Here is a 23,947-nt window from a genome sequence, read left to right on the forward strand (position 1 = left end):
CAGTATCAGAGCATGGATTTGAATAAAGGTCTATTTGAGCAAAAGTATGTCCTTTTCATAACGTTGCTACCTGGGAGCCTTCAGTGAATAATAACTTGAACAGAGTCACTATGTAATATCGTTGTATAATGATACCACCAATCACGGATTTAAACTAGTTATTTAAACTAGTTGTTATTGTTTGTTTGAACCAAAACCTATCTCTCTATCTGTATGTATCTATACATATATTTATTTATCTAAACTCTTATGAACTTGATAACCAAATTTCTTAAAATTAACGCAGATAGAGAGCATTTTTGAACTGCCACTCTTTAAAAAATATTTTTTGGAAAGGAAAACTAGATTCTCTTAGTCAGTCTAAGTTCTCATAGTCTGAGCATCTCCGCAAGCTGCATTTGATTTTCATGCTTAAAGATCCATGGATTTTTTTCATACAACACAGCCTCTAAAGACAAGCCAATTACTTCATCTGGTGCTGAAGTGAAGAAAGTGACTTGACACAATACAGGAGGAAAACTTTCAGTGTTGTAGTTTATTGAAAGACTGAATGTCAGCCACTTTTGTGGCACACAAATTTTGTATAATACATTTTATATATTACATTAGGATTTTTCTGGATAATGCTGACAGTAGGAATTTTTAACTTTAAATATTGACTTTAGAACTTAGAACCTGTATAAAACTCAACTCCATTGTATTTGTAGCTGGTAAATAAAATATGGTCTTTTATTCCAGGAAACAATAGGCACTTAGAGATATAAAACATGTATACAAAGAGCTGTAATTTAGGCAGAATGAAAGTGCTATACAAGAAATATAGAAGATGAATAGTAAAAAAAATTTCTTGAGTGAGATGAATGGGAGATGTAGTAGAATCAAAGAAAATTTCACAGTAGAGAAATTATTTAAGCTAGAGTTTGTAAGTAGATAATATTTCAATAGACACAAAAGATATGGCATGAGAAAAGATGTGATGTAATAGTTTCATGCGGCTAAGATAAGCACGGACTAAACTGCAAAGTTAGATTACAACCCAATCATGACAAGGGTATTGTGTTTACACTGGATTCTGCCATCACTTTCAGTAGGCAGTGAATGACACCAGAGGTGTCCAAACAGGGCAGTCACTTTATTTCAGTTTACCTTATCAGGTGAAAATCATGCTTCACCCACAATAGTTTCATCATTTGTGATGTTTCAATATCTGAGTACATATGCATACCATTTTTTAAAAAGTTTGCAATATATTTCTTTAAACCCAATTCAGGTCATTCCCTTTAAATTAAGAAGGACATCAATTATTCCTTACAATTATTCTTATATAAAATAGGAGCAAGTATGTTGTGTAAGTCTCCATTTATGGAGAAAATGAGTAGTAGAGAAAGCAATCATGCATCTCAAACACTACAAAGTATTTGCAAAGGTCAGCCTTTTACAGAAATATTCAGAAAAGACACTAAAAAGATAAGCAAGAGAAAATGCAGATAGGTTCATATGCCTTAAAAGGACATATATTATTCCTAACAAAATTATATAAATATGTACCTGAGTATATAATGTGCTTCATCGATTTTTTAATAGAGGAAGGTGCCAAGAAGCCGGTTAATGGCATAAGCAGGTTTAAAACCAATGAGTATCTGATTTTCTTGGAATGATACTGTTATTCATTTACTACTATATTTCATATACCTACACACATATACACATTAAAACATGCTATATATGCATGTGATACTTAATGTCATTGTTAGTTTTGCTTAAATTATGTATTTTTCTACACGGTGTTGATCTTACCAAATAAAGTCTTACTAACAATGATAAAGGTTCTTAAATGCAATATCTTCACTTGATTAGGGCTTATGATAAAATGAGAACAAAAATATGAGTTAGAAAACTAATAAAATAGTTCAGGCAAAAGAACATGAAGGTTTGAATCATGGTGTTGGCAGTGATGATGGAAAGGAGGCAAGTTTTAAGAAAACTTGCTGAAGTAATTGGAAATAAAGAGCAAAGGAAAGTGATAATAATAGTAGCTAACATTTATGAGGTATTACTAAGGACCAGACATTATTCTAACTTATGAACACATATTAACTCAATACACACAGTAATTTATTAAATACTCTTAATACTTCATTTGCAGATGCTGAATCTAAGGCATAGAGAGATAAAGCAAGTTGCCCAAGGCTACAAGCTTGTTAGTGACAGAATCAGGATGGGAATCCAGGTGGGACTAGGTTCACAGGACCTGCTCTGTATTGCATTAGAGATGACTGATGTGTAAAGTTGAAATTACTAGCCGTATGGTGTTGATAAAAGTAAAGAAAAGAGGTTCAGTGAGTTGGTGAGGGGAAAAATAAAAATGAAAGCCCTGTTTTATTTTGAACATTTTATATTGGAAGAGCTGAAAGAACATTAAAGTGGGTAAGAAAACATGAGTTTGAGGTTTTGTACGAAGGTGATAATGGATTACAGCCAAAGCAACGGATCAGAGGTATTATATAAATGATGGCATACAGTGAATGTGAAAGTAAATTACCAAATTAAACAAAATTTAACTGAAACAATGTCCTGAAATGAATACAAATGGATATGGCCTTAGAGAAATATCCATTAGCAAAGGTGGCTGGAGAAACAGCAGATATTTCATTAGACACAGGTAAACTGAGACCCTGAAGATCATAAAAAGCCAAAACAATATTATGTTTCATCATGCAGGGAGCTACATCAACTACACTGAAATGTCAAGAGAAGAAATGTTATAATAGGCTGAAACATTTTGCTTGAAATGCCTCATCTGGAGGTCTTGGCTGGTTAAATAAAGAAGTGAGGCCAAGAGTATCTGGAAATATGCAGAACAGTCAAGGGTGGAGATGTTCTCATGGAAACATAAAGCATTTCAATGGGAATGAAGAAAAGCAATTAGAAAGCTAGAAGGATAGGTGGTTGTGTTATAAATTTTCACCTTTGAATGATATAATTTACTGTGTAGCTGATACTATTGTTGGAGGTCTACTTGTGGTAGATTAGTAAGAATGTGACTTTGCCCATAAAATTATCTTGATTTACTGTTATAAATACACAGAAATATCTTCAGGAAGCATTATAAGCATTCAAGGTTTACCGGTATAGACATACAATCAAAAGACCAATATATTTAAGAAGGAAGGGTGTATTTTCATGTCAAATCTCCAGTTTAAAAAATACATCTAAAACTTGGGGAATTATTATTCCAGGAAGGATGGAATTTCCTCTACAGGAAAATATCTACAACTGAAAGATATAATGCAATAAATAAATACATGATTTAAAAGAAAAATAAGACTGCACATCTGCTTCCTGATAGAATTATGATGAATACATTGGGAAATGTTTCTTTTAGTTTCTATTATTAAAGGTGACCACACCAAGAAAATATGATATTGTGTAAAAACATCTTTCTCTTTGTTCACATCCAGATAACAAATGGAAAATGGTAATACTTTAGATAAGTCTACCTCCCACAGACAAATAGCTATAAACAAAACACTAGTAGGGGTATTCTATACTGTTCCCATGCATATTTATGATGAAGACATATATTTTGGACTAAAGTGTATATAATAATTGAAAAGTTTGACGGAATTTTATACTTTTCTTATCATAGTCTAATGGCTGAAATAGATTAATCAACCTGTGGCTCTTACTATTTTTTAAAGACAACTACAACTATGTGGAAAATGGCCCGTCTCCACCTACAGAGCCTACCCATTACTTAATATTTGGGTGGCTTGGTGGGGACAGGATGCAGTCACACAGTAGTCCCAAGAAAGTTTCATCCTTTCTACAGGCTAGTCAGAACAAGTTTTCCAAGAAACATCTAACAGCAAATACCACTTAACTTTTTATCAATGTATGATCTAATTTTAATTCTTATTTTAAAATACCTCTGTGACTTTCAAAAACCTGTTTTTCACAAGTTAGTGTATGAGTGCAAGTTATCTTCAAAACATGCCTATCCCTGGTTTATGCTTCTTGAATGATGATGTCACAGTAAAATTAATAGATAAGAGCAATGTAAATCCAAGGGTACTCAAGCAAGACAAAGAAAGCCAAACAATGACTTCACAATTTACAGTTGTCTGGAAGAATTGTCTCGAATAACTTAAGTCAGGGTGAGCATCACAAAAGACACTTGACAACATTTATCCTGTAAAACATTAATTATTTTACACTTATTGAGAATCTACCATGTATTTATAAGTACCATAATGATAAAATGGTCATCAAGACAGACATATTTCTACCTAATAGAGTTCATGTAATAATGGAGGAAATAGAGTAGAAATAGGCAATTTCAAAGAATAAATGTTACACTTGGAGGAGAAGCATTTGGGTCAGTGTGTGATTTCATGTTATTACTGTCATTATAAGAACTACTTTACACAAGAAATTTCTGAAAGTTGCTGTCTGCAAACACTCTCTTATGTACAATATATAGTATATGTAATCATAGATATACAGTATATACAATCACATTTATACAAGATAGAATTAGCATGTTATATAATAGGCATTTATGTATACATGCATATACATCTGTATATATGGATAAATAGATAAATATAAATTTGTATAGTGTTAATAAATGGTACACGTGTATAAATGTACTATTGTGATTTTGTTGTTGTTGTTGTTGTTGTTGAGACAGAGTCTTACTCTGTTGCCTAGCCTGGATTGCAGTGGCATGATCTTGGCTCACTACAACCTCCACCCCCCAGGCTCAAGCGATTCTCCTGCCTCAGCATCCCAAGTAGCTGAGACTACAGGTGCACACCACCATGCCTGATGAATTTTTGTATCTTTAGTAGAGACAGGGTTTCACCATGTTGACCGGGCTAGTCTCGAACTCCTGACCTCAGATGATCTGCCACCTTGGCCTCCCAAAGTGCTGGGATTACAAGCATGAACCATGGCGCCCAGCCAAGTTTTTATAAGGAATATATTCTAGGTAAAGACCATACCAGCTTTATAGACTGGGTGCTCATAGCAGAACAGAATTCTTCAGCATCTGATACAAAATTTAATTTGTTCATCTGGAAATGCTCATTTCAATATGACTATTATTTGTCACCTTGCTTTGATATAAGTATCAAGAATTCTGGCATTACAGGCTTCTTTCTAAATTAGTTGTCAACCTCAGTAAGAAGCAAAAAGTTTACTCTTGTGGGAATGAAGAGGCTTCAGTTGTAATCTCAGCTCTGTGATAACTCAGTCATGTGCCTCTGAGCACACTATAACCAGTGTCTTAGATTGGTGCAAAAGTAATTGCGGTTTTTGCAATTTTTAATTTTAATTTTTTTTTGTACCAACCTAAGAATTGGATTATGAATTACTCAAGCCCAGGGCTATTCTCTTCTGAACACTTAGCATGTATGTTAAACTATATATATAATAAACATATATATATATATTCATGTTTAAAGAAATAAGGATGAGAAAGAAAGAAAGAGAAAGAAAGAAAGAAGAAAGAAAGAAAGAGAGAGAGAGAAAGAAAGAAAGAAAGAGAAAGAGAGAGAAAGAAAGAGAAAGAAAAGAAAGAAAAGAAAGAAAGAAAGAAAGACAAGAAAGAGAAAGAAAGAAAGAAAGACAAGAAAGAAAGAAAAGAGAAGAAAGAAAGAAAGAGAAAGAAAGAAAAAAGAAAGAAAGAAAGAAAGAAAGAAAGAAAGAAAGAAAGAAAAGAAAGAAAGAAAGAAAGAAAGAAAGAAAGAAAGAAAGAAAGAAAGAAAAAAAAAGAAAGAAAGAGAAAAGAAAGAAAGAGGCAGTAAAGCATTGAGGCAGGGGAAGGAATTCAAACCAGCTTGTGCTTAGTTGTCCATGTAAAATTAAGAAATCAGACTAGACAATATCTCAGTTTGTTTTTTTATTCTGAAATACTGTGAGTCCATTAAATAAATTAGATAAAAAATATTTTATCATTTTCTTATACTATGAGTCCATGAGACACACTAGAAAAAAATTATTTTATCATTATTTTATTAATTAGAAAGATTTTCACATAAATATTCTGAAACCAACAGTTTGTCAGGCTCATACTCCAATTACATCCAAAACTGAAATTAAACAAAACAAAGAAAAACCTTCAGACACTAGTTCTGTTAAACAAGTTTTAACAAAATGCAGCTTGTTGGAAAAATTCAAAAATTAGTTAGTGGATATACACTAATTTAATATATTTAGAATAAAATTGAACTTTAGAGACACTGTTTTCTGAGCACTAACAGGTTGTCTGCTACTTTCACACAGTATATTTTGCTCGTAACATTCTTTTGAATGAAGATAACCTAAAGCGAAATGGGCTGATAGTAAGGAGGCAAAATAGAGTACTTAGAACATTTTCATAGCTTATTAACTTAATGTTATGGAGGTTAAAATGTGCATCCTTTCATCTAACATATGTTTTAAATTAAATCAGTACTGCCACCTAAGAGACTGACTTTGGATATCTTTGGTTGAGAAAAGGATAATCATCTTAAGTCTTTCTGATTCTAACAAAAATTGGAAAAGAAGTGCTGTGGTATCTATTTCATTATTTATTTAAACAAAAATATTTTACTGATGCTACATACAACTCAGGATTTTAGATTCTTTTCTCAAAACTCTACTTACTTTTTTTGTTTTCATTTGCAATTACAAATCAACAACTGTTGATTGCTATGCTAGGTATCTCGCAGAATGAATATGAAATGTGGAACTATCAGTTCTTAAGAACTGATAGATTGCTAGTGAGACAAAGTGTCCGTATGAAATAGTTTTAAATTTAAATTATTTATTTTGATGTGTGAATGTGTGTTTGTGAATGTAACAATAAAAATAAGTTCAGTATGTATGTGATCTGGTTTGGTATTCTGATGGATAGAGAAGGTGAAATGTGATTTGATTTTTAAAAAATAGAATAGCACAAGATTTAAAAAAAAAGAGAGAGAGAGAAAGAAGGAATTCCATTCAGGAAGAACAGCATGAGCAATGCTGGGCCCTAAATATTAAATATACATGACAACAAAGTAAGTATTCACTACTTTATTTCACAAAATAAATATTTAGTAAGATTATCATTGGTTTCTATTTCGAGTTCTATGATGTATGTTTGAAAGTTGCTGCCTGTACAAACCTATTTTCTGTACCTCATTATTTCAGTAGTCTGAAACAGTCATCTTCCTTTATCAGGAAAAAGATCATGAAGTATTCTATATACTGCTAGAATCAAGTCTGACCTCAGACTTCTATGTATGTGGAAAGATATTTCTTGTTCCATGGTGAATTCTGGGAACAATACAACAATCATTTCAAAAAGTATAATATCAATGGAAAGGTATGGATCTTAGGGAATCTAGGTGCTGAGAGGTATAGAAAAAGTTCTATGTCAGGCAGAGTGTTTTGAATATAGAATAGGGCAAAATCATAAACCATATGACTATCAGGCACAGTCTGCCATAATAGTCTAATAAATTATTTCGTATAATTTCTCTGGTATCCTTCTTTTATATTATCACTACCATTGCAATAGTCTAGTCCATATCACATATGTGAAAGGGTTAATTAATCTCCTTCAAAATTATTCATAGGTTCGTCTTCCCAAGACACTAATTCTTGGGTTATTTCATTGTTCAAACAAACATATTCAGTGATTCCCTATCAACTATGGAATAAAATCCAAATTCCAAGTCACAGAATTTCAAATTTCTGCAACCAGTAGAACATGCTTAATACATACTGGTGAGAAGACATCAAAACACTAGTGTTAACTTTTAAAATAACAATGGTGTCAGGCACCAGAATAGATTATTTCTTTATATATTCTCTTTAAAACTCATTGCATTTTGGATGCAAAATTGTCATTTGCCTCTATCTCAATATATAAGTACACTAAAATTTTCTCAAATAATTAATAGAATAATTGTGACTGTGACTCAAAAGTGAGCTTCCTTTCCACCAAAATACAGTGTACACGCTTGTGCATACAAAGTCACAACCAGTAGAAGATGGCATGTGGTGAAATCATACGAATGTAAACCCTTAAGTGGATGATTTACTGCTGTAGACTAGGGCCTACTCAACAAGCATCAAGGCTGAGAGGTTAGAGTTAATAATTTATGTGTATTTCCCTTTTAAATAATAACTGGAATGAGCAAAGTGAATGGGTCAGTGAACAAAGTCTATAGAGAGAAAAAGAACAGAACCATGAACAAAGAGAATGTAGTAAGAGGAGGAGAAAGCAACCGTGATGGAGCTAGAGAGGGAACAGTCAGGGGAAGCCTGGGAATTGTGAGGGCCTCAAAATAACCCACATGAAAGCCCTAGAATTGGTCCATCTTCCCTACCTGTGTTCAGTCCTAGGCTATGGACCTGGAACAACAATTGTTACCTTGATCAAGATCAATCTTTTTATTAGTGTCCTGGAACTACCCAGAAAACCCACTGTTTGATAGGCATGTCCCTTGAACAACACCTAAAGTTAATAATTTGAAAAGGGACGCCCTGTACGTCTCCCATAAAATAATTAAAAATTAATATTGTTTATCTCATTTACTAAAAATCTCATAGAGAAGCAAGCCAGCGTATTTATAATATGTATTCACTAAAGTAATAAAAGTACATAAGGAATGAATGAATTTATATATAAAAAAGGAAAAATAAAACAAAAATGAACCTTGAATTGAACTGACTTTGGTTTTAGTCTTTAAAATTGTTTCCTTCTCTTGATTTGCTCTAACAAAATTATCCTTAAGGACTCATGGAATAGAAAATGACACATGTTAAAGCGGTGTGTGTGTGTGTGTGTGTGTGTGTGTGTGTATGAGTAAAGGCTTCTTTTCCCTCTGCACTTGAAAGAGTACAAGAAACATTTTACACTAATTTATCTGCAAACATGGGGCAATATTTAATATTCCCAAGATGAATATTGTAGAATGATTATTTAGAAATCATTAAATAATTATTTGTGATTACTTAGAAAATATTTAGAGTAATTGTTATTTATCCTATCTCTAAAACATTTCACTTTCTGTAGATAGGGTTTTGTTTATTATTATTAAAATCTGACATATTGATGAGGACCCAAAAGCAAAAGAGACAATTATGGGAATAGCCTAATTTGAAACCATACCAAGAAAAGCACTCAACAAGTATTTTTTCATAAAATAATCAGAACATTATTCAGTTTCACTTCAACTTGCTCAGAAGCTGAAGTGACCTTCAAGTTCAATTTCTGGAAAACATCGTTGATTAACATACTTTGCTGTTTCTATTAAACTGTATTCTAGGGAATGGCCAAGCCGATAAAGCAGCATGGAACAAAGATGTACTTTGCACATTAGATTCCCTACAAATGCAGAAGTTACTCATTTATCTCTGGGTTCTCCCTAAACTTGCTTCTTGAGGGATTTGTGCTTAGCTTCTATTAGGCAACTTGACTGCACAAGTGCTGTACTGCAGGTTCCTACACAGTCCTCTGAAGCCCAAATTTAGGGAGCAAGCATTCTGGGCTCTCTTAGTAACTAGACAGCTCAAGTAGGGCAAGTTGAGCACTGGTGTGTGGTCTACAAATGATCCTGTCTCTGGGCATGAGACTGCATTATGGAGAATGTTTCCGGGCTGAGTTCCAGATCCTTGAGTGAGTGGATGGTGAATTAGGTCATTTTGTTTCCCCTCACTTTCTTATGAGGGAGACTAAAATAGATATTCTGAAACAGCAAAACAGTGAGAGCATTTAACAAAAGATCCCAAGAGCAATACCTGGTTAGAAAAGGCACAAGAAACAAGGCACAAAAGGAACAAGGTAGTGATCACACAGTGGAAGTAAACTGTGGACAAGGAGATGGGAATGAGAGCAGATCTAGCTTGGAAGGCTAAGTAAGTAACTATGCATTGGGTTAAAGAGAGAGAGAGAGAGAGAGAGAGAATTGAACAAATATACATTGCACATTTGAGGGTGTATAACTGGAGCAAAAAATATGTAATATTATTAATCCAGTAGTAGATAGTTTAAAAGTGAACAGAGAGATGCTAGGAAATAAGTCTGGGAATTCAGAGTGGGGGTGCTTAAGGCTTTTATTACTTGCTGTTCAGCTTCTATAACTGGCTGATTCTTCTGTGGCAACTAGGATTAAGGGTTTACACTGTCCTGCCTTCTTCCTCACATCACTGTAACATGATCTATTGCACTGTGCCCCAAAATTATCCCTTTAAACACACTTCCGTGCCAAAACAGATGGGATATTCAATTCTAAAAACACCCTTTTCTTATGAAGGTATATACTTGAAGTAGGCCACCAAGAGGCTGTTCTTTGAATGAGACGGATTCAACTCAGCAGATAAAAAATACAAAGGCAGGAGAATGGATCTTATATGGATACAATAGAATTTGATCTATTGTAATACGCACAGTCTGTGTAAGACAAAGAAAAAGTAACATACAGCTATTGGAATATGCCATATAGTATTTGGTTTCCCTGTATTAACCCATGTATTCCTCACAATAACTCTATGAGATTAGTGTTTTCATGAACTCCAATTAAAAAATGGGATACTGAGATATAGAAAGTAACTTGTCTGAATCATACAACTAAGAGCTGACAGAGCTAGGATCTGGACCCAGGATGTCCGCTTTCACAGCCCATAGTCTTAGCCACGATACCACATTCATTTCCATACTTTAAAGCTTCAGTTGAAAGTTAAACTAATCAAGGACTCTAACACTTTTAGTTACTAAAGTGATTGACTACCTTTATAACTGAAATATTGAGTAATCAGGACTAATACCAGGTGCTGAGCCAGGGCTCCTGGTGTGCTGAAATAGCTGGGACCCAAGAAAGAAAGGAGGGAGACAATACTCTGAACATAACCTCCACATAGATAAAAGCAGGTGAGGATGAAGGTGATGTAATTAAGCATAGGCTGCAGAGAAAAAAGACCAAGACTACAAATAGATCCTTTTGTTGATTTGTGTTTGATACCCTAACGATATGTGATTTAACCCATGGTGATAAAGAATTCTTTTAAAATTGTCTACTTTAGGGCACTAGTCATGTTTTTTCATCTGTTTTTCATCAGTGACTATTACAACACCTGGCATGTAGCAGGTGAAAAATAAATACTCATTAAAGAAAAGACAAAAGAGGAGTTGGAGTTAGGAGGGCTTCAAGAGCAATATAAATATATGGGAAATACAGGAGTGACATAAGCTTTGTGATAAGATCCATAGCCCAAGTTTGTCACAAGACAAAAAAAAACAGATGCATTCGATTCTAAATGGATTAATTTCAATCAAGTATTAGAAACGGTGCACTTATTTTGTGCAATACTTGGTAATATGCTATAAGAATATGGAAAAAAGATACCTAGGTAACAACCATTTGGTTTGTATCCTTGAGAAACAACCTTGTGGCACTAGAAGAAGTAAGGGAGAAGGCAAGAGCTACTGAGGACTGAAAGAGATCTTACAAACAAGTGGGTAGATTTGGAATGAAAAAATCTTTTCCAGGTAAGATTAAGTGGGTGTCTGTGGGGTAGGGAGTAGGGGCATCAGTTGATGACTGGGAGAGTTGGTAGCAATAAAAGATATAAAATTATTCCAGTTGAAAAGGAAAATCATAGCCAGAGCCCCTTAGGGAAAGAGCACAGCAAAACTGTAGACCCCTATGCCTGGTCCATATGGCTAATGCTGGTTTGCTCTGCTTATCATTTTAGCAAATTTACAATAGATTTTTCTCATCCTAATACACTATCAACTTAAAGCACACATATACTTCAACACTGTCTGTACCCAGTTAGTAAAGGAAAACTCAAAATCTTCATGTATGATTATTGAATGTAATAAAGGGTTGCAAGTATACAAAAGAATGATTGCTTGTTGACATGGAGATGATGGTTTTGTACTGCTAAATACTAGGGGAAAGTAAGCCTGAATGAGATTGTGATTTTTAATAACTCGAGTGAAAGTGCACAAGATATGAAATGACTATTCACTGTACACTATTAACTTCTGAAATATGAATCAAAGTACTATTTCCTGAAATATGAAAAGACCCATGTGATAGTGACACAACCAAAGAAGGCTTCTAAACAATCAACATCTAGAGAATGGGGCTGGGATAGGGTGAGGAATCATGTAATATCTTAGCCCAGGCTCTCTGAAAGTTAATATTGAGTACACATGTGTAAGCATAACATTCCTTCTTTTTGCAAGTTATTCTGGCCAAAAACTTGCCCTTTTTAAAACCCGAACAATGAATACTCTCTGCCAAGCCTCATCACAGTGAAGTCTAAGTCAACAATCCCCACAGCTCTGTGAAATGTGAATTGAGCCAAAGAAAGGGAAATGTTATTCACCCGTCTGTACATCCAGTATAAGTGCTTTTGAACAGCTACTTTACAGGTGATAGGAATCAATTTCAAAATCTACTACTATAATTTCTTAGTTTGTATTAACTTCCATTTCCAAAATTATAAATAATTTGTCTTACACTCTGTCATCATGCAGGTAATTTTGCAGACAGAAGAATCTGGCTACTTTTATAATTGGCCAATCTGCTTGGGAAGAAACAGATAACAATGAATTCAGTTATGATAGGGAACTATGTAAATATATGAAGAGACAAGACAGAAGATAGTGTGGTCAAAAGAATGAATTTTGAATTTTAAAATATGTCAAGGATAAAGTTAACATATATATATATAATTGCAAAAATATATAAAGAATTCACTCTCTAGTGCGTAAAGTCAAACCTAAAATCTTGTTAACATTTGAGATGATTATTTTCATTTACAAATAAATTTTTAAAACTAATATTCTCATCATGATTAAGTATTCACAAGCCATCACGATGATATATTGATAGAAGTTTAAAACAAAGAAGTAGACAACATGAGTCTGTACAAAAAAAGTGAGGTTCACATACTTAGTGTGCAAATTAAGCATGCATTTAAAAAATTTTAGTCAGAATATTATATTGCTTCATCCCTCTATTGGATTGAGCTAAGTTGTCAAGACAAGATCACTCTATAAAATATTTAAAAATTTATTTTGTGTAATGGAAATTAAAACCCAAAATCTAAGATTCTAGTAAGAGTCCAAATCGTATTAGTCATATTGATCTTCGTCTTTTCAGACACTTGTATTGTTTCAGAAATTTCAGTGGGATATCACTCTTTAGTCACACATTCTGGGATTAGGTTCCATGACATTTTCCAAACAAGTTCTTGAAATGTGTTTTGTATGCTATCACTCATACAAACTAAAACCAGAAATAAAAAAGCATGCCTAAACTTTCAGCCATTTCTCCGGTATAGCACAAATTCAGCAGAAACTCCAGTTAACTGTAAAGTACAGAATCAGGTCATTATTAAATAAGTATAAATATAAGGTAAAAAGAGTATGACTTTGGTATGTATAAAAGCTTATATAGAAAAGGGAAAACAACTTTGGGTCTGACTGAAGGAAAGCTTCCCGAGAGACAGCAAAACTCAATTTTAAAAAAAATTCAACAATTTGGAACACAAGGAAGAGAAGGAATAATGTGTAAAGTAACATGTATATGCATGTGTGTGTATATATAATATATACATATGTGTGTGTGTATATATATATATATAGAGAGAGAGAGAGAGAGAAACAGAGAGAGAATTGACATTTAGAGATATATCTATACAGTCATGTGATATAAAGAATGTTGTATTCGAAAATGGATCACAATATCACGGTGGTCCCAAAAGTATAATATCATGTTTTTACCGTATCTTTTCTGTTTAGATATGTTCAGAAACACAAATACTTTGCACTGTGTCATAGTTGCCTACAATATTCAGTATAGTAGCATGCTATATAGATTTGTAGCCTAGGAGCAATAGGCTATACCATCTAGGTTTGCATAGGTTAATTCTATGATGTTTGCACCATGACAAAATTGCCTAATAACATATTCCTCAGAACGTATCCCTGTCATTAAGTGATACATGACTGTATAGTGCATGTATTCATACATGGATGTATGTGTGTATAGATATGCACACACGTGTGTAAAATGTAATAGGGAGATAGTAAGATGGTAGCCATATTTGCTGCCCATTCTATATTGTCTGGAACACATGTAAGTCTCAGCTTCTAAAAGTTATTTTGGGGAGAGGTAGAATTGGGTATAATTTAATATTCAAATTTGGGTATAATTTAATATTATAATTAAATTATAATTATAATATGTAATTATATATTGGGTATAATTTAGTATTCTTTAATATTTAATTTAATACTCTTGGGTATAATTTAATATTCAAAATTGTCATGGTCTACATATTACACATATAACATTTGATGGCAAGTGATTTTTCAAGCACTTAATGTGGTAGACGTTATTGAGATTGAAAGAGAAAAAAAGAGTAAGTAGTCACTACTACTACTTGGTAGTCACTTGGCTAGAATCTTGGAAGCATAATCATCACCTAGAATTGAAAACATCTGGCACTGATGTGTCTTGTCAATATCATTGAAACAGCAAAGACAGAAGTAAAAAATGCACATATTTTTTAAATGTTTAAGATTGATTTATAAAGATGACTAATAAATAGCATTTTTTGTATGAAAGCCTTTAATTATACTCATAATTTGAAATCTGAATGTTTTTAATAATTCAAATGTTATTTTATTAGAAAAATAAGTAATTACAAGAACAGCTAATTTACAGTATTTATGTATTATGATAGTATTATCAACAGAAAAAAATGGCAGCAAAGTAGTAAATGGAAGTAGAGGAAAACATAAGCATTCAGTTGAAAGGCATTGATATGGTTTGGCTCTGTGTCCCACCCAAATCTCATCTTGAATTGTAATCCGAATTGTAATACCCAAGTGTTGTGCGAGGGATATCATGGGAGGTGATTAGATCATGCGGATAGTTTCCTCATGCTGTTCTCATGATAGTGAGTGAGTTCTCATGGGCTCTGATGGTATTATAAGGGGCTTTCCCCCACTTCTCTTTGCACTTCTATCTCCTGCTGCCATGGGAAGAAGGACATGTTTGCTTCACCTTCTGCCATGATTGAAGTTTCCTGAGGCCTACCCAGCCATGTGGAACTGTGAGTCAATTAAACCTGTTTCCTTAGAAATTACCCAGTCTCAGGTATTTCCTCATAGTAGCATGAAAACAAGCTAATGCAGTACATTGGTACTGGGTAGTGTGGTGCTGCTGTAAAGATACCTGAAAATGGGGAAGTGATTTTGGAACTGGGTAACAGGCAGAGGTTGGAATGGTGTGAAGGGCTCAGAAGAAGACAGGAAGATGTGAGAAGGTCTAGAATTTCTGAGACTTGTTGAATGGTTTTGACCAAAATGCTTATAATGGTATGAACAATGAAGTGCAGTCTGAGGTGGTTGCAGATGGAGATGAGAAATGTGTTGGGAACTGGATAAAGGTGTCTCTTGCTATGTTTTTGCAAAGAGACTGGTGGCATTTTGCCTCAGCCCTAGAGATCTGTGGAACTTTGAACTTGAGAGAGATGATTTAGGGTATCTGGCAGAAAAAATTTCTAACTGGCAAAGGGCTCAAGAGTAAGCAGAGCATAAAAATTTGGAAAATTTGCCTCCAGATGATGCAACAGAAAAGAAAAACCCATTTTCGGAGGGGAAATTTAAGCCTGTGCAGAAATTTGCTTAAGTAACTAGGAGCCAAATGTTAATCATGAAGACAAGGGGGAAATGTCTCCAGGGCATGTCAGAGACTTCACAGCAACCCTTCCTGTCACAGGCCTGGAGGCCTAGAAGAAAAACATTTCATGGGCTCGATCCAGGCCCTCCCTGCTGTGTGCAGCCTCGGACTTGGTGCCCTGTGTCCCAGGTGCTCCAGCCGTGGCTGAAAGGGGCCCAGTTATAGCTCAGGCCATTGCTTCAGAGGGTGCAACCTAAGTCTTAGCAGCTTCAATGTACTGTTGGTCCTGCAGGTGCAAAGAAGTCAAGAATGAGATTTGGGAACCTCTGCCTAGATTTCACAGGATGTATGGAAATGCCTGGATGTCCTGGCAGAAGTCTGCTGCAGGAGAATAGCCCTCATGGAGAACCTCTGCTAGGGAAGTATAGAAGGGAAATGTGGGGTGAGAGCCCCCACAAAGTAATAGAGTAGTGGCCAGAGCCTCCTGTAGGGGCACTGCATAGTGGAGCTGTGAGAAGAGGGCCACCTTCCTCCAGATCCCAGAATGGTAGATCCACCAACAGCTTGCACTGTGCTGGAAAAGTCACAGACACTCAATGCCGGCCTGTGAAAGCAGCCAGGAGTGGGGCTGTACCTTGCAAAGCCACAGGAGCAGAGCTTCCCAAGGCTTTGGGAGCCCACCTCTTGTATCAGCATAACCTGGATATGAGATATGGAGTCAAAGGAGATCATTTTGGAACTTTAAGGTTTAATGACTACTTTATTGAATTTTAGACTTACATGGGGCCTGTAGCTTCTTTGTTTTGGCCAATTTCTACCATTGGAATGGGTGCATTTACCCAGAGCTTGTACCCCAATTATATTTTGAACTAACTTGCTTTTGATTTTCCAGGTGCATAGCTGGAAGAGACTTGCTTTGTCTCAGATGAGACTACAGACTTGGACTTTTGAGTTAATGCTGAAATGAGTTAAGACTTTTGGAAGGCATAATTGTGTTTTTAAATGTGGTAAAGATGACATTTGAGAGGAGTCAAGGTCAGAATGATATGGTTTGGCTCTGTGTCCCCACCCAAATCTTATGTTGAATTGTAATCTGAATTCTAATCCCTATGTGTTGTGGGGAGGGACCTTATGGGAGGTGATTAGATCATGGGAGCAGTTTTCCCATGTTGTTCTCATGATAGTGAGTGAGTTCTCACAAGACATAAGGGTTTTATAAGGGTTTTTTCCCTCTTTCACTCTGTACTTCTCTCTCCTGCTGCCATGTGAAGAAGGACGTTTTTGCTTCCCCTTCCGCTATGATTATAAGTTTCCTGAGGCCTCCCCAGCCATGTGGAACTGTAAGTCAACTAAACCTCTTCCCTTTATAAATTACTTAATCTTGGATATTTCTTCATAGCAGTGTGAAAATGACTAATACATGCATTAATCTTACTGACACCAGAGAATGGTTCACTATTAGTAGAGTTTTCCACTATATAATTTAAATATACATTTAAGATAGTCTTTATTTTTTGAATACTTTTAAAGTTACAGAAACATTGAGAAAATAGTACAGATAAGTCTGCCATAAATCACATCCAGTTATTCTTATTATTTATTGGTATGGACATTTACATTGGTATGGACATTTTTTACAATTAATGAATCAATAATGACACATTTTCAATAATCAAAGTCCATACATTATTCAGATTCTCTTTGTTTTAATCTAACATTTCTTTTTCTCTGTTCCAGGGTCCCATGCAGGATACTATATTACATTTAGTTGTCATATCTCTTTAGGCTTAGGCTTCTCGTGCTGTAATAGTTTCTCAGACTTTTTTTTGCTTATTTTGAGGCTTTTGTTTGTTTAGTTTAGTTCATTTGCGCTGAGAAGTGATGACTTTCTTTGTTTTTGAAGACAGGTGTGAAGATTACTGATCAGGTAGTTTGTAGAATGCTACTCTAGATTAAGTTATCTGATTTTTTCTTGTGCTTAGATTGAAGATATGAGTTTTGGGGAGAAAGATCACAGAGGTAAATTGTCATTTTAATGCAGTAATATCAAGGGCATATACTATCAACATGATTTACCACCCACTGTTGATGTTGACCTTGATTACCTGGATAAGATAGTGAGATAGGGCTCCTCAGGCTTATCCACTGTAAAATGCTACCCCACGCCAATCTTGCTTTCTAATATTGTTCTCCAATAGAAAGAACCAGTCATTTTTGGAGAAATGGCTCATTCCAGGAATGGATCAGGGTGAGCCTACAGCATCTTGAAATGCCAAAAAATAAAGACATGCTCACAACACACACACACACAATGCTAGGGGTGTATTGAAAAGACAGAGGAGCCAATTGAAAGAGCTCCCAGAGGCCAAAGCTGGAAAAATTTGAGCAATAAATAAATAAATTAAATTAAGTAGTACTGATTATAATGCAAGTATAAAAAAATAACCATGATAGTATGCTAGTATAAATAAGTGACTGAATAAATTAACAAGTATGGAGGAAAAGACAATTCTTCCATGCACAATAATTTCAAGTAATGTATGTAGCTACTCTGCCCATGAGAAAGAGAAGCCTAACTGTCTACTTCTGAAGTGCTGGCTAAGCATGCTGACCTCCTTCCAAAGAGTACAGCATGGAAAAAGGAGGGGAGAAAAAGAAGGTAATCTTTGTAGCTTATTGAGCTTTGCAAATGAGTGAGCAAACTGAATAAATTGACCAGTCAAAGATTAGCATGCTAGTTAAAGATGACCTAGTTGATGGCTATTAAAATTATTAAACATGAACATGGATCTAAAGCATCCAAGACTAATAATGATGGATTGAAAATCATCACAGTTATTAAAATGCAAATATAAACAGTATAGTTCATTACAATGTCAGCTTTTTAAAAAGACTTACCTATGTATAGATGTTTAATTATTTATATTATATATAAATGTCTACTAATCTTAATATCACTCAAGTTTCAAAATAATCTCAAAAGTGTTGCAATTGTTTATCACTGTATTTCTTGGTTACAGTGAATTATTATTTTCTTTTTTTCTTTAGTTATTATTTAGGTATTTAAAGTTAGGATGAATTAACATGGACATACATGATGTACACCTATCTTTATTAATTGGATCCTTCTAAACATTACAAAAAATAATCTTAAATATTTTTAATTATTATTTTTATATACTCTATCTGATCTGATCATGACACTATTTCTGTGTGTTATGCATTATCATAAAACTCCCAGTCTCTCACAATTTTTTATGAGGGGTAAAATCCTAATATTGTAAATAACACTTTTTGCTAAAATCTCAGAGAAAGTAAATTATAAACTCCAAAATCTTTAGTTTGACTTTTACAGTCAATAAAAAGATTCAAAATCACTATTACCTATTTAAACAATTGGTTATACTTCGATAGGATTTAGAATTTGTTCAGCACTGAACAACATGAAGGTATAAAAAGTTAGGGAAGACAAATTCCTACCCTCAAGGTTCTTATTACCTAGTAAGGGATCATAACCACAGAAAAAGTAAAGAAGAATACAAATGTTTGAAAATAGACTATTAGCTTGACAGGTATGGAAAATGTATAAAATGAAAAAGGATTTTGGCTATGTTTCCTGGAGAATGGGAATTGTTTTAAAACCATGTTTTCAGGCAGGAAAGAATGTGATCAGTGTTATTGCCCATAGAAAATCATCATTACTATTATTGTTATTATGACTTATTCCACAAATGTGAATATTTATTTCTCCTTTCAAGGATTATGTTATGGAGTGTTGAAATACTACTTTACTTAAGTACTCTGTGCAGCTCCAGGTGTTTAAAGGAAGAATAATAAGAACTTTTCAAAACAAGCCTATGGCTACTCTTGTTGATGAAGAAAATTATTTATTAATTGACAAAGATGATTCTCAAGGAACATGTGTCAGCAATGTAGTGAACTGCCCAGACAGAACAGCAAAGTTCAGAGTCAACATTTGCTTTGCCAAAATAATGAAGCTATAACAAACAACCTGAAGACATAATACTCATTAAACTAGCACCAATTAGAATGTCTTCCCCTTGAGATTGAGAATTTGATATTACACAGGCATAATAAAAATAGTAATGAGTTAGCCCAGTAGCTCTATTAATGTAGTAAACAGACACTGAGACACAGAGATGCTTGCCAATCCCTGAAGTTATCTTCAGAGACACCTCTGGTTTATGATAACCCTTTTGATAGTTAACAAAAGTCCATGCATTGGAATGAGAGCACTGTATGAAGAATAACTGGAGACTATGAAACTTCTTGAATTAATTTAACTTCAACCCCAAGCAATATCCGTCTTAGTTTTGGAAAAGAAAGATATGTGAGAGTAAATCAGCTTGGTGACTCAAGTTGAAACCTGAAGTCCGGTCTGTTACCCTTTCGGAAACAGTAGAAGATGTGCTTCCTCTGCCTTTCCAGTTGTTTATATTCCTGACCTTCCCTGCCACCAAAAATAATTCCCATTCCCACGCTTACTAGTCCTCCCCCATATAAAAGAGAGATTACAAATTCAGCTTTTCTTTGTGTATTTTCCTTCTGCAAAATATAAAGCAAATCATTAGTAAAGACTTACTTATGAAGGCAATTCTGGTGAAAGGCAAAAGAAAGCCACAGCAATTACTTTTCTATCTTTTATCATTAGTTTCTGCTAGTGTTGATTATAGTTTCCTAATAATTCCAAAACATTTTACATTGCCAGATACTTTTTCTTAACCTCTCGTCTCAAAATGTCAACAGGAAAGTAACCAGAGCGAACTACAAAAGTGAACCAATGGTGCTGAAATACGATGTAAATTCTTAGGTATTCAGGTTATGAGGACAATAAGTAGACAGAGGAAAACTAATCTCAGGAGATATTCTTAACACAACCATGGGATTTCTATTTGAGAAATTATTTTATTTTTTTTCCCCTTTATGGACATTGTTAAAGAAACTAATAATTCCTACAAAGGAAAATGAAACCTATAGGTATGAATAGATCTTTAATATCACATACATATGATTCTGGGCTTATCAATTTGATGTGGTTCATTCTCATTCTCAACCATGAATTGCATTTAAATTTTTGAGTGTCCTCCACATGTAAATGATAACAGATACAGATACAGCATCATAACTGACCTCAGAAAGTCCTCCCATTAAGTGGGTTCACGACAACTTGCTTGAAGTTTCTGAAAGGAGACCCACACCCAGGTAAAACAGTTCCTATCTCAGCCCTGTCCCTTACTCAGCCTATATTTGGGCACATCAAGCAACATTTTTGCATCTCATTTATTATCATGTCTAAAATAATAACTACCTAGCTTATTCCCCCATCAACACAACTTTTTAAGAATTATGATTCTTTGTTAAGAACATAAAAGCCAAAATGGGACAATACCCATTTATAACTCTTTATGTCTCTGTTTTTTTGTTCTTTTCTTTTCAAAAAGAAATGAAAAGAATAAGAGAATAATGACACTTGTATCATATTGTTGAGGATATTAATTGTGATAAAGTTCACAGCACCTGAAACACAATTGGTGTTTGATAAATGTCTCTTCCTTTCTCTAGCAATTTTCCATTTCACAATTGGGCAAATTCCATTGGAAATGTTGGCAATCCGAAGCAGTACTGTGTTACTGTCTCTCAGCCCTTGACCCTACTCTTATCTCGTCCCACATCACCTTCCTATATTTCCTGGCCTTTCCCTTCCAAGAGCCAAGGTCTTTTCCCATCTCCCTGACCAGGGTCATCACTTTGCGCCTGTCAGAGATTGCACCCCTGACCAGCCTTAGCTGCTGGGGCGAGTCTCAGAGACTCTAAGACCGGAGTAGGTTAAAGCAGTGGCCAGCTGGGGCTGATCACTCCCAATCGCGATCTTCTTGCTCATTCTCCTTGCTGTCTGGCCTCGGAGAAGGAAAAGGAGAAGGGAGGGCATCACTGGAGTGATGATATGTGTGTCTTCTTGCTCATCCTCCTTGCTGTCTGGCCTCAAAGAAGGAGAACAAAAAAGAGAAGGAAAAGGAGAAGGGAAGGCATCACTGGAGTGATGACATGTGGCTCTCTCCCTTCTCCGCCTTTCACATTTTTCTTTCCACGTGCAGGACTGGGAAGGCTCTGACCGCCCTTGCCCCCGCGGTTGTCATGGTTACACAACAGCAGCAGCACCAGACCCAGGAGATGTCTCAGACCTCTCCTCTACCTCCGCCTCAACCCTTCCCTCTCTGTTAGGAAATCCTCCCCCTCGTCTCCGCGCGCCCCCACCACGCCATTCCCCGCCTGCGCATACATTCAGGAGAACCCTTTTAGGCTAAACCATAAACTTTGGTTCCTCTCCTCTCTTCTTTTGCTTGTATAAATAGCACTAATTTAAGGGAGAAGTGGTGGGGTTTTGGTGATGAAATAAGAGTCCACGCAGAGAAGCTTGCATTTTATTACCGCTTCGCTCGAGGCGAAATCGCTGAAAGTTCGCCCGTTTAACTCCTGTCCCCATAACTCGGAATCCCGGACATTAGCGGCCCCAGCTGCTGGCGCGGCTCTGGTCCAGTCCCCTGGATCCAAGAGCGCCCTGCCAGAGCGCAGTGTCTCCTCCTTCTGTCAATTTCCTTCCTTGCACTGGGACGGAGTCAAAGCAACTCAGCCCAGTAGGTTGAACTCAAGTCATCAGAGGAGGAGAATCAGCGCCGAAAACTGCCCGTGCGCTACCAGCGTAGCCCATTAACGCATTAACTCCGGGTTTGTTGGGCGGAAGCCGGGAGGAAACACCCGGGGGACCGCACTCCTGGTTAAATGCCCAGCACGGGTCAAATCCGGCCTTTCCAAAGTGAGCCAAGCCCACTACTACAAAGGGATCCCCCAAGTGTTTTGCCTTAACTACATTTCAGATAGCCAGCTTTGTGGCTGCTCTTTGACTCCAACTTTCCCTCTAAATCTAAAAGGATGCACACTTCCATCAGACGGAGCGTCGCGATTCCCCGGCGAGGAAAAAGGCGTCGCCCATTCCTCTCTCAAAACTACATAAAAACCACCACGCTTCCCTTCCCTCTTCCTTGCCCCTTTCCCTTCCCCCTAGACCAACAGCGAAAGGAGCGAGCGAGGGCGCAGACGCCCTTTGGTCAAATCCTCCCCGGATGTTCCCGACCAAAGCGTCTCCAAATCAACCTGCAGCCGGCGGAAGCCGGGGACACGTTCATAGGCGCTCTCCGCTGCCCAGAACTGGAGGGGTGGTGGGGGAGCGAGGAAACCAGGGAGAGCGCAAAGTTCCTGGGTGCGTCTCGGGAGGAAAACTTTGTGCGGTGCTGCCAGGCGGAGGCTTGGGAGGAGTAGGTTCCGCAGCTGCTGAGGCAGGGTGGGACTGCGCCCCAGGGGCCGCGCTGAAGCCGGCGCCGCGCTTACTGCGCACCGATTTCGCGTCTGCTACCCTGGGCGCCCACTCTCTGTCCGCTCGCGGAAGCCTTCTCTGTCTCAGGATGGTTCCTTATCTCCCAGACCCTGCTCATCCACCACTTCGGACACAGCCACCCCCAAATCCCACTACCCCCGCTTAGCACCGCGGTCTCCAGCACACACTCCCACTGGAGTAGCAGGTGACCCAAACCAGACTTACCTGCTGTGAACTATTCTCTCTCTCTCTTTTCCTGGTGGCTTTTCAGGGAGAGAGGAACGGGATGCAGGCTGAGGTCCAGCGGCGCAGCGACCCGGGACACCGGCGCGCGTTCCTCTGAGCCGCAGCCCTGGCTGAGCGGCGGAACCGCCAGCAGCCCTGGCAGAGCCGGGAAGCTGCGGCCGCAGGGGCCAGGCCGGGAGGCAGGGGGCGCTGCTGCCTCCCCCGAGCGCCGCGCTGGGACAGGCGGAGAGCGAGGCACCAGCTGGAGCTTTGGGGAGGCGAGGGTGGCGAGGAAAGGCACGCTCCAAACAGGAGGGCGGCTTTTAAATTTGTGGTGTGACCGCAGCAGCTGTCCTGGGAGAGACTCAGTCTTTCTAAAAAGAGGATGCTGAAAACGCCGGGGATTACCTTTCCCCTTCCGATCTCCTCCCCCAGCCCCCGCCCCCCTTCCACTGCGCACGCCAGAACTCCCAAGCGTGCAGAAAGTTCATCCCTGCTGCGCCGAGGCTGCCAATAGCATGGCTTTAGAGGTAGCCCCGGTCGCGCTGACGGATGTTTATCAGGACAGGGCACCCTATATGTAAAGCAACCTCCGACGTCTGATCTTCCTTCTGGGTGGTTTGGGGACCTCTTTATTTCCTTCTCTATA

The 23,947-nt window shown here is 36.9% G+C and overlaps 1 protein-coding gene across 2 annotated transcripts in view; it reads right to left on the reverse strand.

Annotated features, from left to right (window-relative positions):
* Positions 1-23,672, reverse strand: part of SEMA3D (semaphorin 3D) — a 208,927-nt gene extending 185,255 nt beyond the window's left edge. Inside the window, exons 1-2 of one of the 2 annotated variants that reach the window (XM_033193173.1) lie at positions 23,299-23,672; positions 4,119-4,192 (exon numbers count right to left, since the gene is read on the reverse strand). The gene's annotated coding sequence lies outside the window, so the exon portion shown is untranslated. The remainder of the gene's footprint in view (positions 1-4,118; positions 4,193-23,298) is intronic. The other variant, XM_033193172.1, reaches the window with a different exon arrangement.
* Between the last annotated feature and the right edge of the window lie 275 nt (positions 23,673-23,947).

The sequence above is a fragment of the Trachypithecus francoisi genome, unplaced genomic scaffold, assembly GCF_009764315.1.
Source record: "Trachypithecus francoisi isolate TF-2019V2 unplaced genomic scaffold, Tfra_2.0 Lachesis_group4, whole genome shotgun sequence".
Classification (NCBI taxonomy): Eukaryota; Metazoa; Chordata; class Mammalia; order Primates; family Cercopithecidae; genus Trachypithecus; species Trachypithecus francoisi.